The sequence below is a fragment of the Oenanthe melanoleuca genome, chromosome 5, assembly GCF_029582105.1.
Source record: "Oenanthe melanoleuca isolate GR-GAL-2019-014 chromosome 5, OMel1.0, whole genome shotgun sequence".
Classification (NCBI taxonomy): domain Eukaryota; kingdom Metazoa; phylum Chordata; class Aves; order Passeriformes; family Muscicapidae; genus Oenanthe; species Oenanthe melanoleuca.
This window is the reverse complement of record NC_079339.1, coordinates 30378812-30398539: the sequence shown is the minus strand read 5'-3', so window position 1 is coordinate 30398539 and position 19728 is coordinate 30378812.

Genomic DNA, 19728 nt, shown 5'->3' with positions numbered 1-19728 from the left:
GACCAGCAGACAAAAGAGAGTTCTTTCATATCCCTAAGGTGAAGAGTTTTATATTCTTAGGATATAATCTAGCTATTTCATGGGATTATTTTGGTCTTGTTGTTAAATCTAAGTATCAGGTTTGTGGAAAAAATGCTTAAGAAAACTGGCAGTTAATTTTTAGTGAGGAATAACAATGCACATTATATATTTTAGAAAGTCCTAGATTATGAAGCCATCTCATGCAATATTTCAATTTCACATTAAATGTTATGTTTTTCTTTTAATGAGCAGTTAAGTCTGCTTGCTCCTGCACTTCTCATGGTAGGGACCAGAATGTGACTATATTCACTCCTGAGCAGCCATATGGTTTATAGGGTTTACAAATGAGCCATTTTCTTCTACAGACATATCCCTTTTTAGGTGGTAGATGAAGCTGAAGTTTATGTCTTCATTTAACAATTGTTCTTTAGAGGTGGTGCCTCCTTACAGTGTTTCCCCTCTCAGAGGTGCCCTTGGCTCAGTGTAGGGTGCCAGCCAGATGCCACTGACCAGCAGCACCACAGGACACTATTTAAGAATTTAAATAACAGTGACTCTCTCACACCATAGCTAACTGCTGGTTTGTTTTCTCCTCAGATTTCAACATTTTTAGTCATACAAAGGAATGGAAATGCCTTGTTTAAAAATAGAGCTGTGTAATGTTTTCATGTTAACATGAACTTAGGACCCAGAAGACTGCTTGTACACAAACGGCCTCTCAAGCTAAAACAAATCCAACTAGAGATTTGCAAAATCTAGTGCCCCTCTGTATTTTCTTATTACCCAGAATGAGTATCAGGTGTTGTGAGATTATTTCATGTCAATTCTGCATGGTGATTTGTTTATACACAAAAATGTATTACAAGGAGTTCTACTTTATTTCTCGTCTGTTTTTCTGTATCAAAACTGTGAGTTCTAAAGTGTTTTTTCAGTAGCCAAGCTTTTGATTTTTTCTTGTATACTCAAGCAACTGACTTCAAAGTTTCCCTGTGGTGTATAGTGTAACATCTACAGGACATAAGAAAAAGAAAATTTTATAAGAAAACACGAATATCTTCAAGACCTAAATTTAAAGAAGCATAGAGATTCATCACTGCTGAATCTCAACCTTTATTTATTTTCCAGGAAGATTGTGCAAATATTTATAGTGATCTTGGAGTTATGTAGACTAGGATTTTATTTAGTGTGTATGTTTGTTTACATGTTAACTTGAGCCCTCATATCTCTATATTTTGCTAATAGAGTTTTTCTAGTTTTACTTCTGTTTTCTTAAATCAGAGTGGACAGCAGTAATGTATTCTAAAGAAGAAATTCTAAAAGGATAAACCCTCCAGAAATAATCTGTTAATTAAATTTTAAAATTTTTAATTTATACATATATTTATGCCCTTGCCTAATATTTTTTTAAATGGAAGAAAAAAGGGCATAGCATAGAAGAAAGTGAAAAGAAGAAAATGAGAAATAGATGATAAGAGGAAAGTAAAAAAGAAAGGAAGAGGGAGGAAAGGGGAAAAAAGGATGAAAATGTGGGAAAGGAAAGGGAAGGTGAAAAAAAGAAAGGAAAGGAGGAGCAAGGAGTTTGCATCTCTTGAAACAAGATTTATTAAACATGAGAAGAGAGAATATTTTATATGGAAACACATGGAAATAATTCCTGATTTATATTAGTAGATCTGGTTTCAGTGCATGAAAATAATGTTAGAAAGCCAGATAGTAAAGGTAAGTCTTTGAAACAGGCCTCTACCAAATATCACAAATTTGAACTTTTCTTATTTAGATGGTTTTGGTTCTTTTCTATCAGTTTAAAAAAAAAATTTATGACAAAAGCATAAAAATTAATAGAAGGGGTTATTTTTAATGTTTTGTTTTGGGTTTTTTTAATGTTTGTAGAAATGTCTAGAGATTAAAACAAAGCTCCTTTTTCTACTGAGACCAATAGGTTTCTAGAGTACATCAAGGACTATAGCATTGAGAGTCTGTAGTAAATCGTAGAATACTTTCTTAAAAGCTGCTTTATAGAAAGTCACATCTCCATCTCTGCAAAACAGGACCTCAGGTTGGACTGGACACTGCCACAGTGGACCTTTCTTCTGACACAGTTCCTGCATCCTCTGAAGCTGAGGAAGATGCATAAGAACTCACTCAAGCAGTATTCCTTCCTTTGGAGTAGTAATTTTTTTTTTTTCTTGAAATGCTGAAGTTTTAAAACTGAAATTCACTTGTATTTATCTGGTCAACAAAACAAGTGCTTGCTGATATCTTTGCTGAGCTGGCAGGCTGGAGTCTTATATAGTATCACGAAAAAGAAAACACCACTTGTAATAACAGATTTAGTATGATCACCCTTACTTTAAAGTGAAAAGGAGGAATCATACTTCATCTTACAAGAGCCACCCATGTAATTATCATTCCAGCTGTAAATAAATATATCCTGACTGTGGTTAGGAGAGGTGCCTCATTGTACAGCCTTTATGTCCTCAAATCAAAATAGACAGTGATTCCTCATGTTGGCTGTCTTGTCCCCAGAGATCCAGCTAAGTAGCAGACAGAAGTTACCCTTAAGTCTCAGTAATACTCTGTGCCTTTGCTGCATAGTTCCTCTCTTATAATGTCTTCCAGAACTCTTGTTCTGGTTCCAGATCAGATAGGCAACACAAAGCATTAAAGGTCTAGAATTGAAGAGATAATTGGGATTTATTTACCTATTTGGAAGTATTTTGAAAAGCTGCCATGGTATTTCATAATTCAAAATTGGCTCACCTTCCTTAGGCAAATGGTGTCCAGGTCACTGCCTGTCATTTAAATGGGATGAGGTAGTGTCAGGGAAGATTTTTATCAGTGTAGTGCTACCCGTAGATATTACATTTTAATGCAAAAGGGAGTGAACATTACACTTTATGAAAACAAATACTGATTCCATTTAAAATTCAAACAAAATCAAAATAACTGGGCCCCAAAAATGCAGAGTTTTCTTGTAGTGAGTTTTTTTGTTTATTTGGGTTTTTTGGTGAAAGTGTTTTTAAAACCCTCATTCAGATCATTATGTAATGACTGACCCAAATCTTTAAAACATACCATTCTCAAAATGCTTGGTTTAAAATTCTCAGATGCTGGACTCATAAATCCTCCCTCACCTGAATTTGGATGTGGTAGGTCAACTCTGATTCTAGAAGTAACTGAGTGAAATCATAGTTTTCTAACTTACATTTCGAATTAAAATGTTGTGCTCCCTTTGCATTGAAACTTCTGCTACTGTGAAATATCACCAGTAATTTTTCAACTAAAGTAAATTTAAAGCAGATCTTTGCTAATGTGAAATTATGAATATTTAATACACTTATTATCAATCTTTCATTCATTCACTCAAAGAATCCAGTGTTCTACACACTCAGTGGTTTTCAAGGAATTCCTATGGCATTTAATGATGCTTGGCTGTTATTCCCCAGGACTGGCTCAAAATCAATCCACATTTTCATAATTATTATATATAAGAAATAATTTTGTGAATAATTTGAAAATATTATTTGAAGCTGTAATAATGACAATTTACAACAGGAATAAAGCTGTCAAACATTTGCCTTAATTTTTTCTCCCCAATGGCATTTATGCAGTGGTGATTTTTCCGGATGGCAAAACTTATACCTATAAAAAAGATGTTAGAAAGCTGTCATCAGAGAAGGACCAGGAGAGAATGCTCTCCTTCTTCTTAGCTCTTTGGAACAAGTTTGGAGTGTGAAGGCCAGAAAAGGATTCTTTTTTTTTCTTTGTTTTTTTCCCCCAATTATTTGGGTGTGCACTTTTGGAAAGGAATTAATATTTCTTCTCGGTCCTCAAGCTCCTCCAATAAACAAGTATGATTGATACTACTTGACTCAGCATCCTGCATTTCATGGCAGATCTGACTTCCCTTCTGAGTCGACTTGTATTCCTTTTACATTGAAGAACTGATAGTGGCACTGTGGAGAAGCTGATTCAACTGACCAACATTTTCTATTCACTCTGCCTTAAGATTAGTCTTTTTGAAGGCTAGTACTGTGCTCTGAAAAGAGCTGCTTGGAAAATGTTCTGTGTAATGGTCGCTACTGAGTTTCTGAATCTTTCTACTTTTTATGAATCACATATTTGCAGTTTTCCTTTTGTCTGGATTTTTATATATTTTGAGAGAAGGAAATTCAGTGAAGGAGTGTAAGTGCTCCAAGGAGTGACATATCTTACTTGGAACAGTCAGTAAGTCAGTAGACAATACTAGGAAGTGGAAAATAGAAGTGGAGTCCTTTTTTGTCTGACTTGATGCAAGGACAGAACACTTTAGTGTCAGATGAATGTTGCAGTCACAGAACAATTGGATTTTCTTGTGTGAGGACTGTCTGATTTACATCCTGCATCTAAAAAACAAACATTTACATTTGCTCAAGAAAAGGCCCACATTTGGTTTGAGGATGCTTCTTAGTGGCCATGATAAAATAGTTATCAAAAAAAAAGTTGTTGTATGGACAGAAAACCCATTCACCACCTTGGAATTACACTGCTTTTCTTGATGTGGATAAATTGTAGGGAACTCTAGACAGGACTGCCCTGAGAGTTTCTTTTAGGAAGCTACCATAGTCAGTGTCTGAATGATGACTATACCCCTTTTCTGAACCAGCTATAATAGTCATCACTGAAATCTGCCTGTACTGGAAAATATTTATTTCCAGGACACAAACTTTTGTTTCAAAGCTGAGCTTTTTAAGTGTCTGTGAGAATAAGCACATTAACCACAGATCATGTGTAGCTACTCTGGTACTCTGGGTTGAGACTAATGCCTGATGATTATCTAAACACAAGAATTTTTTTCTATATTTCCCTCTGACTGATATTGTAGCTCAGGTAGAAAAAATTCCAAAACCTGTGTATTGCTGAGAGTGGGGCTTCAAAGAAACACAATGTATATCTTAAAAACACACAAATTATGATACTAGCTTGTCAATGAAGGACTACATAACCTACGCTGACTATTTTGACTAGTTCCATGAGTGTCTGAAATGTATGTTTCATATTTTGATAAACCTTCTATCTCAGGGTTGCTTCAATGAGCATGCACCCTGTTAATATATTACTTAAAGGGCAGATGGGTCCTGAAGGAGAGAGGCTTTGAGTTCAGTGTTCTGCACTTGTCTCAGCTCTAAAATACTTGCCCAGATTAAATCTCCTAATATGTCAGATCTCTCATTTGCATGTCAGTGACTGAAAACAGGTTGATAGACTCCACATATGAAAATTGATGAATCTTTCTTCATGAAAAAATAGTGCAGGACATATTTGCTGAATTTATAATTTAAAATGTGATTGGTCTTAGAGATCACATGTGAGATTATGGAAGAAACCAGTTGTGCTTTTAATAATATTTAGAAAATAACATGAGAGTTCAAGGGCTGGACGTGATGGTTGTTGTGGGTCCCTTCCAACTCTGAATATTCCATGATTCTAGGATTCTCAAGTGCCGAGTCTATGAAAATAAACATACTTTGTTTATTTGCTTTTTAAGTTTTGGTAGTTGATTTTACTTCTATAAAATATTTTTTTTTCTGAATGCTTTTATATTTATATATTTATTTTAAATGGCATTGGCAAAGGAATGTTTTTGAATTTTGCTTGTTTACAATAGAACACATTTGGGCCAGAATTTTGATGCTTTCCTAAACAAGGGATATAGGAGACACAAGAAGCAGGACAAATTATTTCCAGACTATCTGTACTGTACAGTGATGAAGACTAGCAGCTCCAGTCATAAATCAGGTACTCAGCAAATGAAGAGGAAAAGCTAACACATGCCAGTGTAAGGAATGACTCAAAGGAAAAAACAACTTTGGTAAATAAACAAATATTAGAAAATGCGTTTTCCTCTGGGCATGTTGTCAAAGAATGGGAGTTTCAGTGCTTTCCTCAAATGCATCTTTAAACTCCCAGATGTCAGACACCAAATATCAGACAAAGTAGACTATTTGCTAGAATATAGTTTTCTTCTAAAACTCACCTTTATCCCTAGTCTCTTGAGAGGGTTGTAAAGTAAAATAAGTGTTTTAAAACCTCTTCTATATGAAATCCATATCCATACATGCTCTTTTAGTAGGAGGAGAGGCAATGGAAACATGAAAGCAAGCAGAATTTAAGAGCAAGCACATGAATAAAGAAGAGCAAATTAATATAACTTTTAAATACAGAAGTAAAAGTAAATCCATGGTTTTGAGTCCATCAAACAAAAAGGGTAATAGGAAGTGACAAGTCTGCAAAGCAACTCTTCTTTTAGCTCTTCTTTCCCTTTGATAGTTTTTCTTTCTTTCAGTGGAAAGCATTGGCTTCTTTTTCCACCTTGTTTATTTTTTCCCTTTTCTTTTGGTGAAAACATGTTTCTTTCCAGAAATCCACTCTGCTTGCATTCTGGCAGAAACTTCCCACTGTCCTTAATATCCCCTCACACTTAGAGTTACAGCACACATCTTACCTCAAATGAGAAGTTCATGCTTTGCCTTGTCTTTTTCTAAGGTTCCTGTATGCTTCTTGTAGCCTATCAAATGCCTTCCAAAGACTACTCTATCCAAGTCCACCAAGATCTGATGGAATTATCTGCCTGAATGTCTAGTCTTTAAAGGAAACTGTTATTTTGGATGATTCATAGTGACTGCTTATTTTGCTACTGCTTCAGTAATGAACACATTATTTTGATGGCTCTTAGAAACAAATCCTGCAGTCCTTACTAAGCAAAACTTCTATTGACTTCAATAAGTTTTCCTGGGCAAGTTTAGAAAAATGGCTTCAGTATTTGGCTGAAAATAAGTTACCTGAAATGTGTGTGTTTTTCAAAACATAAATTAAATTATTGAATTTTTTTCCCTTTAAAAATTACATTTTTCAATTTTGCCTTCCGAAACCAAGAAAAAAACTTCACCATTGCTGGAACTAAGTGTCCTTCAGGCATTTGATTTTTCCCAAGAAGGCCAGGGCCAAAATTCCTTTCTCAAGTGTTTGTGAACTGGAAAAAATGTGTGTTCTAGTTTCTGGCATATGCATAAGCATGAGTTGGCTACTATTCCTCTACATACTTTAATAGTCATAATAGTTTTCCATTACTTGTTAACTCCTGTTAATAGCACAGCATCAAGGGATCACAATAAAAGTAGAGTTGATAAAATTCTGACTCACATGTAGCACATGGGAAGTTTGGCTTAGCCCAATGAAGGTTTGTTGATGTGTCAAGACATTACTGTAATAAACACAGTCAGTAGCAGTGTGTGGCACTTTTACTATCATGAATATGTACCCAAAGGGGAGATAAAATGGCACTTAGATTCTGCTTCACTTCTGGATGCACCTGTTTCTTGTGAATTGCAGAAGGAAATATGACAGCTGCTTATCTACTCATTCAGAACTAGAGATGACTTGGCTCAACTGGAGAAGCTGAAGTGCTGCAGAAAAGCAAAGAAAGAGCTGGGCTAAATTTAGGGAGAAGATTATTTTTCCAAATCTGATACCAAACTTATTGCCTAGTATTAAACAAAAGTGATTTTTTGGTGACTCCTTAGCGTTGCAACAGGACACAGACATGAAGCCTTTCTGTCACACCCCACATAGTAAGATGTCGTGAAGGACTAAGATATAGGTAAAACAGATCATTCACTTGAAGTTGAAAGATTCTGGCTGCCCATATAATGGCTTTTTTGTCAATGCAGATGCCTGATAAAAAGTTGTTTATCCACAACTGAATTTTTTGTTCCTTTTGTATGGAAAACAAAAGATGCTAAAAATATGTGCAATTATAGTTTTTATCGTTAGGTTGCAGAATAACTTCAGAAGTTTAGGTTGGCACTGGCTAAACATAATATCTCAGCAACCTAGCCCAGAAAGCTGCTCTTAATACACATTGATCTCTGGATCATACAAGAACTCTCCAGCAGGACAGATGAATAAAGGAAGCCTTTCTGTGGAGCACTTTTTTTTCAGTTCTGTTCTACATACCACTGTTTGTGCTGAACTTATTGCTCCTCTTTTCCTGAGCATGTAGCCTGTCTCTCAGTTCAGAGGAAATTAATCCATCACCATTGCACCTTTCTATTTTCCTCTCCTTTTAAAAATAATTCCTCTTTTCCTGACTTTTTTTCTTGTAAATGAGATACAATTTTGCACTGGAATAGCCATTGCTTTAAACTGTCCAAGTTCCAGTTTCCATAAAGGATTGACATAAGCAAAAGCTACTTTTATGTTTTTTCCTCAAATAGTTCGATATGAGAAGCTATATTAAGAGGAAACAATAATTTAGATAACAATTGCTTGCTGATGCTGGAAATACCAAAATTAATTCTTTCCCTTTAAATCTAGCATAGGCACAGATGTTCAGTGGTGGGAAGAAATATCCTCAGTGATTTCTCCCCTGGATATACAAATGCACTCTAGGCAAGTTACAATGCTAAGGTCAATGAATTAAGAATGCTGGGGGATTTAAACATACTTCTTAACTTTCTTATTAAGTCAATGTGACTGGAATAGGGTAAATAGATATATTTTTTCTATTGCTCTTTCTGTTAGATGTCTTCTGTAATAACTTATACCTATTTAAACTTTTATAAATAGCCTTCTACAAACCAGATATTGTTACACAGTCATGTCTCAAGACATTAAACTTTTCTCTGTTTTTCAAAATAATTGTGCAAATATTCTGAGTAGGTAACTACTTTGCTGGAACATTTCATTTGTCCATTGTAACTAGTGTCTTAAGTTTATGCCCTCACTCTTGGAATTTGCAATTGGATTTACAGTTGTTTACTTTCAAGAGTATATACAGTAATATATTTTAAAAACAAAAAAAAATGGATAATGGAAAGATGATTATGCCCATAGGAGGAGGGTTGGCTAGATGATCTGTAAAGGTCCTTTCAACTCAAACCATTCTCTGATTCTGTTATTCAAAGATAAGAAAGTACTGTGTTTTCAAATCTAATTACATTATTCACTGAAATAACTCAAAACTAGATTGTATCTGCTGAAACATTACTGGGATCTTGGGAGGCCTTGGAGAAGATTCACTTTGCAATAGACAAGAGAACAAGGCAATCTCAGTGTACTTGGCTTTAACAATATTCTTAGTCACAGCCATCCAGAGCTTTTCTTGATGTATGTGCAACAAGACATGATTATCAAGTAACTGCATTTTTTCTTTCATGTATTGCAGCCACTATGGAAGGATTCTCCTCTGCTGTATATGATCAGGCAAGCCATGTCTTTTCATCATGATCAGGACCATGATTCTTGACAGAGCTAACATTTTCCAAGGAAGATATTAATTAACTCTCATTAGAGGTAAGAAGGACACTGCAAATTTTTTTTTTCCATAAGCAGCAAAGACCCACAGACACATTTAAGAACATGTGATAGACACCTGTTAAGTAGGCTGAGAGCCTGGTTCCTTCCTCCTCTCAGGTTCTGCAGCTCTTTCTTAGCTTTTCATAGACAAAATGTTGGCTCTGTTAGAGTCAGCAGAAGGTAGGCCTTTAATCTGAGCAGATCGAGGATTTCACGTCATAAACCTGAAACTCATTTTATAGCTTCTTCCAGACAGCACCATAGAAAGAAGGAAGTGTTGTTTTGCTTCCACAGAGATTGATCTGAGGTTTTCCTGATACTTGACATGCAATATGGAGTAGTATGTCTGAGAGCATGTGCAAGAGACCAAACATTCACCCTCCTGATACTCCTGAGAACCTATTTGCCTTCTTTGTTTTTGATAGAAATATATGAGTAATTTTAATCAAGACTGGCCAATTGGATTGAAATGTCTCAAATATCCAGCAAGGTTTGCAGGTATTTGGCAGTTTGTTCTTTTACTTTCATAATGAATTTAGCTATGCTATCTCCTGTTTCTGTCCAGAAGCAGGGGAACTGATATATTGCATGAAATATGGTTTCTAGATAGTCCTTAGTCTCAGTAGAAGAAATTTCCAAAAAAGTGTCCAGAACTGAGTTATTTAGAGAGCACAGTTGCAGGTTGTTTCAGCATCTCGGCTTTTGGATACTGATTATCTGAAACAAATCCCTGCATCTCTGAAGACTTGCCTACCATCTACTTGGTTGAACTATGATGCTTATCAGAGGCTTTGTAAGGACATGAATTTAAGTCTGGACTGAAAGTTCTCACTGTGTCTTTGGAACTGTATCTCAGTGTAACAACACATAAGAAAACAATAATCTAAAAGGGCTTTCATTGAAATTGAAATAGAATTAGCTATTGTGGTTCACCATCTGTCAGATATCATATGCCTGAGGTCATTGGATTAGACCTTGACAACACTGATAAGATTAACTTGTCATTCCTGGTGTTGAGTTGCAGGTTTGTGGATTTGGCTTCCACTGGGAGTCGCTCCAAGCATAGAAGGAAAAACAGCTTATAAATTCTTCAGAGTTATTTAGAGGCAAGAGCCACTTTTTGGCTGGCTTTGCAAGCAATATTATTTAAAGGGTACTTGGAGACATGAGAATAATTGAAGAGTAAAATAAAGAGTGAAAAATACTGGGAAGTTATTTCTCTTATAGAGCAACTGATAAAAACTGCATTCATTATTATCTCCAGTAATGTTTCTCATCACAAATAAACATTCTGTCTTTGCTGCAAAGGTAAGCACTCTTCAGGCAGATAACTCATTGACTCAACTACATTTACTACTCTGTTTATCACTCATTTCCTTGGAACATAGTTTTGAAAAATAGGCGATTGTATTTTACTAAGATTTATTGGACTTTGGCCAATAAATTCCATAACTCATTATCTTTTAAAATGTTCAAACTGAAGCTGGCTAGGAAAGACAGACAAAGAATGACAGGTTTTTGTTAATAGGAAAAGAAAACGCATCAAAAAGTCAAATCATGAAGCTTTTATTTGAGGGCATGGAGTAAGTACTTCTTGTCACTTAGTGAATTAAAACACAAAGTTACTGAGTTTTGCAGAACTGTCATGAGGAAGTCTCTCCGACTGTGTTTCTCTTCTACCTGATAAAGATGTAATGAAAGTAGTGGGGTTCTGAGAAGATACTCCACAGGCTACGGAGACATTCTGATTTTAATTTTATTGGTTTATCATCCATCTGAGAGCAACCGATGGAATCCCAAGTCATGGATTGTTCTGTCTGTTGAGATCATGAAACCCAATATGACAGAAAACTTCTTGTTTTGACTTTGGTAGACTTCTTTATTGGTGACTAGTGCTAGCTGGAGCTGTGGAGGGCAGGTGTCAGGAAATGCAGCAGTAATAAAGCCAATTCTCGGCTGCAGCTGCATAGTTCACAGTGGAGCTGAGAGCCACAGGATTTAAAAATTAGCTATAGTCACTGTTTTCCGTAAGTGAGACTAGCTAGGGATAAACAAAAATGATAGTATCTTGCTGTGCTTGCATTGTAGTTACAGCAGAGTTGCAATGATGTAATTGTGACAAAAAATTAGTCTTATTAATTTGATATTTATATGTGGGAATTCTCATCCAGACTTTGGAAAATCCGTACCATGTCCTGCTGAAAATAATTCAGTGTTCATGCTTGGAAACTAATTAAGAGTGTTAGCAAATCTGAAACAGGTTGTTGTACCTTTCTTTGAAAATTATTAGTATTTTTCCTGGAAGCAGCAATAAATTTAGTCCTGGAACTTGTGCAGACAAAACGATTTATCAATAGACCTTCTGTGGAAAGAACTTTAGAATATATGAGGTTTTTTTTTTTTTTTTTTTTTTTACTGAAAGATGAAAATTATGTAAATGTGTAAGTATATTGTTCTATACATTGTTTTTCTTAATGACTTACTTTATTTTCTGCTACAGAACTTTGCAAGAGACAGAACTAGACAGACTTTTCATCTTACACTAAATGGCTAGTTAATGCTCTTATCTTCCTAAGGTTCCTGCCCATATCTTCCTATGTGCTTCCTTTTGTGAGCAGTAGTTAGGGAGTTGGGCTGAAATGATGACAGATGCTATTCAGGTTGTCTTCCACCTGTTTCAGAGTACTGTGGGATGACAAATTGCAGTCGGACTCCCAGGCCCCTTTCAGCAGTCAACAGATGCCTTTTGAATGGGAAAGTTTGGCTCTTGCCACCCACTTCATTTTTGGCAGTGTTTCAAAAAAAAAAAACGTTGAAAGCTTGGATCTTGCTATGAAAACAAAGTACATCTCTGCACACAGCTCTGCCATCTGTGCTTCAGGTTCCCTAAATAAGTATTTACAAAAATTTGCCCAGTATTTAAGATTTCTGGTGTAGTAGGTTAAAAAGGTTTTTGTAGCCCATGTGCTTATTATTCTTTACATTTTTTTTAATCAGGTTGCCTAGAGACTAAGAAGAAATGCTTACGTGTCTGTGGATACATATGTATACAGAATTTAAAATAAGTGGTAAAAAATAAGCAAAGTTTTTTGTGTTGTGGAGCCAGATGATAGAGATTTTTGGCTCAAATTCTTTAATTTTATCTTCCAGTGAGAATTTTTGAGTTTTCTGAGAAGCTCTAAGTGGAGGCTGCTGTTCTAAACACAGGAGACAGGAACAGCCAGTGACATTGGGGTTCACATCCCCTCTGTGAAGCAGCAGTATTTGCTTCAGCCCTTATAAACATTGCATCACCGTAGTTGGAATTAGAGCTGTTGTGGGAGCTGTGTGGGAGTCAATACTGAAATAGTTATGATTTTACATAAATGGAAGACTCTCTGGAACTTTGGGTCTGCAAGAAATTGAAATGACTATGAGAACAATTTTCTTAAAAGAATTAGGCTAAAGATGTTTAAGGGAATTTTTTGCATGTTATGACATTTTTCTCCATAAAAAAAATTATTTTTCTTGAAAATATTTAGATGCATTTACAGATAAGTATTTATTACTTAGTATTTATTGGAAAGTGTGTTTGTGTGATTTAAGAGATATCTTGAGGTTATTAAAGAAAAAAAGTAGACCACATAATAATTTATTAGCAACATGCTAATAGAGGGAAATAAGAAATAATAATAACAAAAGTGGAGTATGCCTTAGACAAAACAATTTGTGCACCATTTCAGATAAACAATATCAAATGCTTTTGCACAGAATAATAGGACACTGACTTCCCAGGTCCTTGTTCAGACCCTTGATCTAATATTAAACAGTAGTTATAGGTAATGTGGTAATATTGAATTAGTGAGTGATTGTGGGCTAATTTCTTTTCAAGTCTATGCTTACAAGGTCGTTACTATATTTGAACCAATTTGGTGGTTCTGCAGCAATGCAACAGAGGATGAATTTTGCAAGAATGCAATTGGTACAAAACTTGACTAAAACAGAGGATTTCTGGACAAGACACAAAAAAATCCAATTTCCCTAATATTTCAAATCAACCAGGTCTTAGTGATTGGTTTCTTATTTACATTTTTTTGCTTACATTTCATTGTTTACCATAGTTGTGTGCTCCATAGAACCTACTTGCAACTCCTCCAGAGTATCTAGATTTTCTCACAAAATGCGCTTAATGAAGGTGTTAATTTTCTTTTGGTGATGGGAGAAATAATTGAGTATGATAACAGGAGTTATCACGCATCCTGAGTTAGGGCAGATATCTTGAAAATCTAGAATGAGTGGCAAGGTAACTCCATGCACTAAGAAGAAACAAAAGAAAATACCTTTTATAAATTGAGAACTGTATAGGCATTTACAATACATAGAAACCATGAATTTCCTAAGGGAATGGCAGTAGGGGTTGCTTATCTCGCCTGCTTTTGTGCTCAGTAAATGTTATTGCATGTACTGTACTGTACATGGTTTGGTAAATGTTTGTGCTTGAGTAGAGCCTAAATTCAGAGAATTCTCGAACACTGTTTCCAAAAGCCAAATTCTGAACCCACTAAGCTTCACTTCTGCAGTTGCTTTGCTATTTGTAAGTATTTAACCTACATTACAACACACTGGAGAAATCACTATAGAGTCCTACAGTGTAATGTAGTCAGTAGCATGCCAATAACAAAATTAAGTTTCTAGCATGAATTGACTTGGATTTTGGGTGGCTTTTTTGTGGAATATCCAATTTCACTCTGTGTGGCACACTTTTTTTTTTTGGTTTAGCTTCATCCTGTGCAGCATGGAGTGACTGGTTATCGTATGGGATCCATTCTCATCATCACAAAGATCTCTTTCTCAAACTCTTTGATGTACATGTAATTTCTGTAAGACACTGTGTTTTCCGCTGCCAGAAATATGTTTTATATGCTACTTGTATATCCAATTGCAAGTGGTTTTGCCTAAATGTACATCAAAGGGACCTATGCTACTGATGACTTGTGGGGCTCCTCTGTAATGCATGGAAGGAAGAAACTGGCCTCTTTCCTTCCTCTAGAGTGCTCTTTTCCTGATCATAAATTTCACCAAATAAGTGCACTATTGCCAAGCTGGCTTTGAAAATGCCTAACTCCTACTAAGGCAACTTACAGGAAATCCTATATTAATCTTTATGATTGAGATCTTTCCATCTGTTCCCTTTCAATGACAATATTGAATGCTCTGTGTTAAACATGCAAGTATTCAACAACCACTTCTCTTCCACCCCTATAGATTGTGCTTATTTTTTTAATGCATGAACAAACCCTAGAGTATCCTACTCTAAACAGACCCTCTGTAATTTATAGTTTCAAGGAGAAAAATTCCAATTCCCTTTTTTATCTTTTAGAACATTGGAATATAGAGTATTAAAAAACACTCTAAGATGCAAACATTTTTTACTTTTTGATAATATTTTTATTCCTATATTACTGCTGGAAATCTGAGTGGTTGCAACTTTTAAATCCAATTATTCATGATTAGAAACTAATAAAATATGGAATTTTCTTGAGTAATTCAGAATGGCTGATTTTCAAGATAAAGAAGCTAGCTTCTCACTTGTGAGGTCTCCAGAGACAGCAACTGTCCCCTACTTGATGGAGCATGATCCATAAGTCTCTCTTTATTGTGCTTTGAAATGAAACTGTTCTGGTCCTTGCCTGAATGAAGATTGCAGGAAGAGAGAGGTTGGCCTGTTGTGAGAGTGGAGTCAGATGGGTCTAATACTGGGACTTAATTCTTTACCTTTACAAATTTTTGTTGTCATAATAAAAAATAGCTACTTATTTTTGGGTGTGAAACTTGTCTATGTCAGTCTCAGAACAGCCTCAGCCATGTGTTTGTATTTTGGTCTGACTTGCTCAAGAAGCCTCAGCACACCACACAAAGCTCCTCTGTCTCTAGGCTGAGTAACAGCTATATGATACTCCCAGACATACCTTTCCTAGCCACATGACATATTGCCATTCCAAGTACTGAAAGTCTGTATATTTCTCTTTCCTGTTATTATAAATTCCATGTAAAAACTAAACTTTAGAAATACAGTGAGGTATTTGCTAGAGACTTTAGGCTGAGAGTGAGTACTTTTCTGGGATCTCTTCTGTCAGTTTGGACCTCTCCACACCTTCCAGTGGCCCTTGGGGGATATGTGGAGGCCTACACACAAAGAGGGGGTGCAAGAAAGAGAAATGTTTTTATAGGCATAACAGGTAGTGACCTGACGTGGCCCTTGTAAAACAACAAAAATATGCAAAAAGTTTTGGTTGCATGAGCAGAGAGAGAGAGCTTGAGTCACCTAAAGAATAAAGGAAATAAGAGGAAAAAGGAACGAGTTGGATGGAAGCCAGCAGGGACAACATGAGAGTAGGAGAAGAAAAGCTCAAAATGGAAGCTGGGTGAGACAAACTCCAAGAATGAGAGATGCATGGAGTGAAGGAAAAGGGGTGTGTGTACAATTCAGAATCACAGGATGGCACAGAGTCACAGAATGTTTGAGGGTGGAAGGGACCTCTGGAGAGCAACCAGTCCAACCCTCCCACTAAGGCAGGTTCATCCAGAGCAGCTTGCACAGGATCACATAGGTAAGTGTTGCATATCTCCAGAGAAGGAGTCTCCACAACCTCTCCAGGCAGCCTATTCCAGTGCTCTGTCACCCTTGAAGAAAAGAAGTTTTCCTCATATTCAGATGGAACTTGCTGTGTTTAAATTTGTGCCTGTTGCCCCTTGTCCAACTACTGGAATATTTTAAAAATGTGTGTCTAAAAGGCAAGTTTTTTTATTGCATATGATCTAGTTCAGTATTTATGTTTTGATTAAACAATATTTGTGGTAAGCAATTCTCTTCTTTGACCTGATTTCCCTTACAGTGGAATTCTCTTCTTGGTTGACTTGAAGAAAGGAAAATTAAGTTCAAGGGTGTAATGGTCACTGTCCACTCAATCTTGCTTTATTTGTATTCATCTGTATCTGAGGGAAAAGAAACTAGGAGTTGTAGAAAAGATGAGACCATAGTATGGGAAGGACTTTTTATTGTTTATGTCTGCCTGCAGTCCATTTGCTGCATGAGGGACACAAGTTGCTTTGTGGAAGAACAAGATCTAACTACAGCAAAACGTGCATAATATTGAGTCATCAATACTTACAGTTGGATGTTCAGCTACAGAAAAAATAAGAATTGCAATATCCCAAAGTCCAGTGAACATTCCAGCTTAGCCTCTACAGGCATCGTTGGTTGTAGTGCCTACTGTGCATAGTGTGGTGTGCAGAGTTGTAATTCAACTTGAAATGTCAGAGTCTGTACCATAATGATTGCCATGGAGACATTCTTAGTGAGGCTCTTCCTGCACTTCCACCAAATAATTACAGTGCTGTAATGGCATGGGATCCTACGTAGAGACAGCTCTCCTTATTGAGAAATGGGGATGGTAAGTTACCTTTCTCCAGCTGCTTATTTCATGCAATAACAGTCTGATCTTTGATTAAGAAACATCCCAGAAAGAAGCAAATGAATTTTAAGAAGGATTAGTGGAAACAACTGCACATACTAGTCTCTCCCATGCCCCAAGCAAGAAAACCAAAAAATATTAATTTTTTTGGTCATTATTGATTTCTATCTGGATCTTTCTTAATGAAATATATTTAATGTAGTCCATAAGAATACATCTTTTCAAGATGACTGGTTCTACTGTCAAAGATGACCCTAAGCCTGTCAATCCCAAACTCTATGGGAAAGAATTAATGATCAAAAACTAGATGGATGGCCACATTTTTCAAATAACCTCTCTCTGTGAAAAAGGACATGAATGCATCAAAACTTTGAAATGTTGGTGCTGGAAATCTAGATCTCCCTTCTGCTTATATGGCTTGGGATTTTTCCTTTTATGTTTCAGTCCTGACTCTCTGTTATGCCATCTTTGAAATGTAAAAGTGTTCAATTTATGCTACTTAGTTTCAACATTGTTAATGACGGCTCATCCTTTGGTAAAAGATTAGGTCATCACAAGAGCAAACCTGAGCAAATTTCTTGTTCAAAATGGTAAGGTACATCATGTACCATAACCAGTCACAATTACCTCTATTTCTAGGGAGCAGAATGCAATTGCAAGACCTGAATTGCTATAAATTGAGATAGCTCCATGAATGTAAGTGGAACTATCAAAATTTATATTTGATTTATAGCAAAATAAATCTGATCCTTATGCATTAGAAGAATAAGATAACTCCGGCATATAATGTGTTTTTCTGCATGTAACATTTTTGGTTACCCTATGTTCATTATTATTGAAAAGGGTTGGTAATATAAAATCACAGCTTCTAAGGAGGCTGAGGCTATTTTGCCAAGAACAATATCATATACCAGCTTTTACTTCAGGGTGAAGTCTGTTAAGTATCTAGCAGATTTGTTTTTCATCAAAATAGAGTTAATATATTATAGGTGGTCCTTTAAAGGTTACATGGCTTCTGAAAAAGGCTCTTTTGGGATCAAATTGCATTCATTGCTGAACTTGATATGGAGATGGTGAGGCTCATTAAAAAGCTTCATGGCAGGTAGTCAATGCCACTACTACCACAAATCTGCAAATTTTTTCCAAACTACGATTCCAGGCATACTTTGGTTTCTTCTGAGTAAAAACAAGTGACGCTGTATAGGCTAAAAAGAGAAGGAAATGGGATGTGTGTCTCCATTTGATTAAGTCCTGCTAATTTGCAATAATATATTGAGTATCACTGTAAAATCATTGAAATGCCATACCAAAACACAGAAGATAGTATTATGCATAGGCCATCCACTTTCAAAAACAGATTTAGATTCCAGTGACCTAATTCAGTAGCTGATTGACAATGAATTTTGATCAAATTCTGCTTTAAGAGTGGTCAGGTCTTCCTACTTTTGATTTTTTTTTTCTTACAATACTTTATTGTGATTAATCTTGCATTCTTAGCATTGTATTTAATCACAGTACATTTTAGTAAATACAAAACTTAGGCACTGAGATTGGAGTTTAAGAAGAATTTAAGAATTAAATTTAAGAAAGTGATTTCCAGATCTTCACTTAGTCACTGCTTATATTGTTCTTAAGCTTCCCATGTAATTTCCTAAATCCAGGTTAAAAAAAAAATGCTTCTAGACAGGGACAAACAATTTTAGGATCAGAAACATATTAAGAGACTAGTAATCCATACTTAAATTGCTATAATGTGATGATTTTCATTTCACTTGCCAGAAAGGACTCCAGCTGCGAACTGAAGGCTATAAAAATTTTAAAAGCACAATTTTGATAGCCTCACCTGCATTTTTAGGGCTTCCTAAATGTTTTGGAAGAAGCTGTCTATATAGGTAGACATAAAATAAGATATGGAAGAGCAACATGGAAGAGACAACTAACTTAAATACATTAACATTTAGAATAATAAATTTAATATTCTTCACATTTAGAAGGGCCACCAGGTCCCGTTCCCCAGTGCTGCTTCCCAGTCTGTTATTCCCCAGTCTATCCATGTATCCAGGGTACCCCCATCTCAGGTGCAGAATCCAGCACTTTCCCTTGTTTAATTTCATGTGCTTGGTGATTGCACAGCCCTGTGCCTTGTCAAGGTCTTTCTGCTGGGCCTCCCTGCCTTTGAGAGTGTCAACAGCTCCTCCCAATTTAGTATCATCGTCAATTTTACCTAATACACCTTCAAGTTCTGCACCCAAGTCATTTATAAAGACATTGACAAGCACAGAGGTGAGGATGGAGCCCTGGGAACCCCACTAGTGACCAGTCATCAGACTGATGTGACCCCATTCACTACGATGCTTTGTGCCCAACCTGCGAGGCTCACCCATCACATGATGCATTTATCCAGTTCTAGGTTGGACATTTTACCCAAAGGGATACTGAGAGACACAGTATTGAAAGATAATGATCACTATAACCTGAGTTAAGAAGATATTTTTGGCTTCACCTTGTGTATCTCAGGTACAAAAATTCCATGACACACTGAAACAGGTTGTTAAATCATATGCTTACAAATTCAAGCTGGAATGTGAAGGTGAAGACATGAGTATTTCTTACTATTGCCTGGCATAATGGAAAGATTAATTACCTTACTATGTGCATTGACTTATTTTTCTAAAATTAAGAAATATATCTACATAGGTTAGACCCTAAATAAACTGTCATCCAGAAATGAATGATTCTCCAGTGTGCTGAGAGACATAGCTCAGTTACTATGTATGAACATTGGAAAATTAAATTTTCTTTCTTGGAATTTGATAATGTAAAATTCTTATGTTGAGCATTGAGGACTAGACGAGTATTTGTCAGGGAAAAGCATGTGGTTTCTAACATAGGGCTGCACAATAGCATATTATGACCA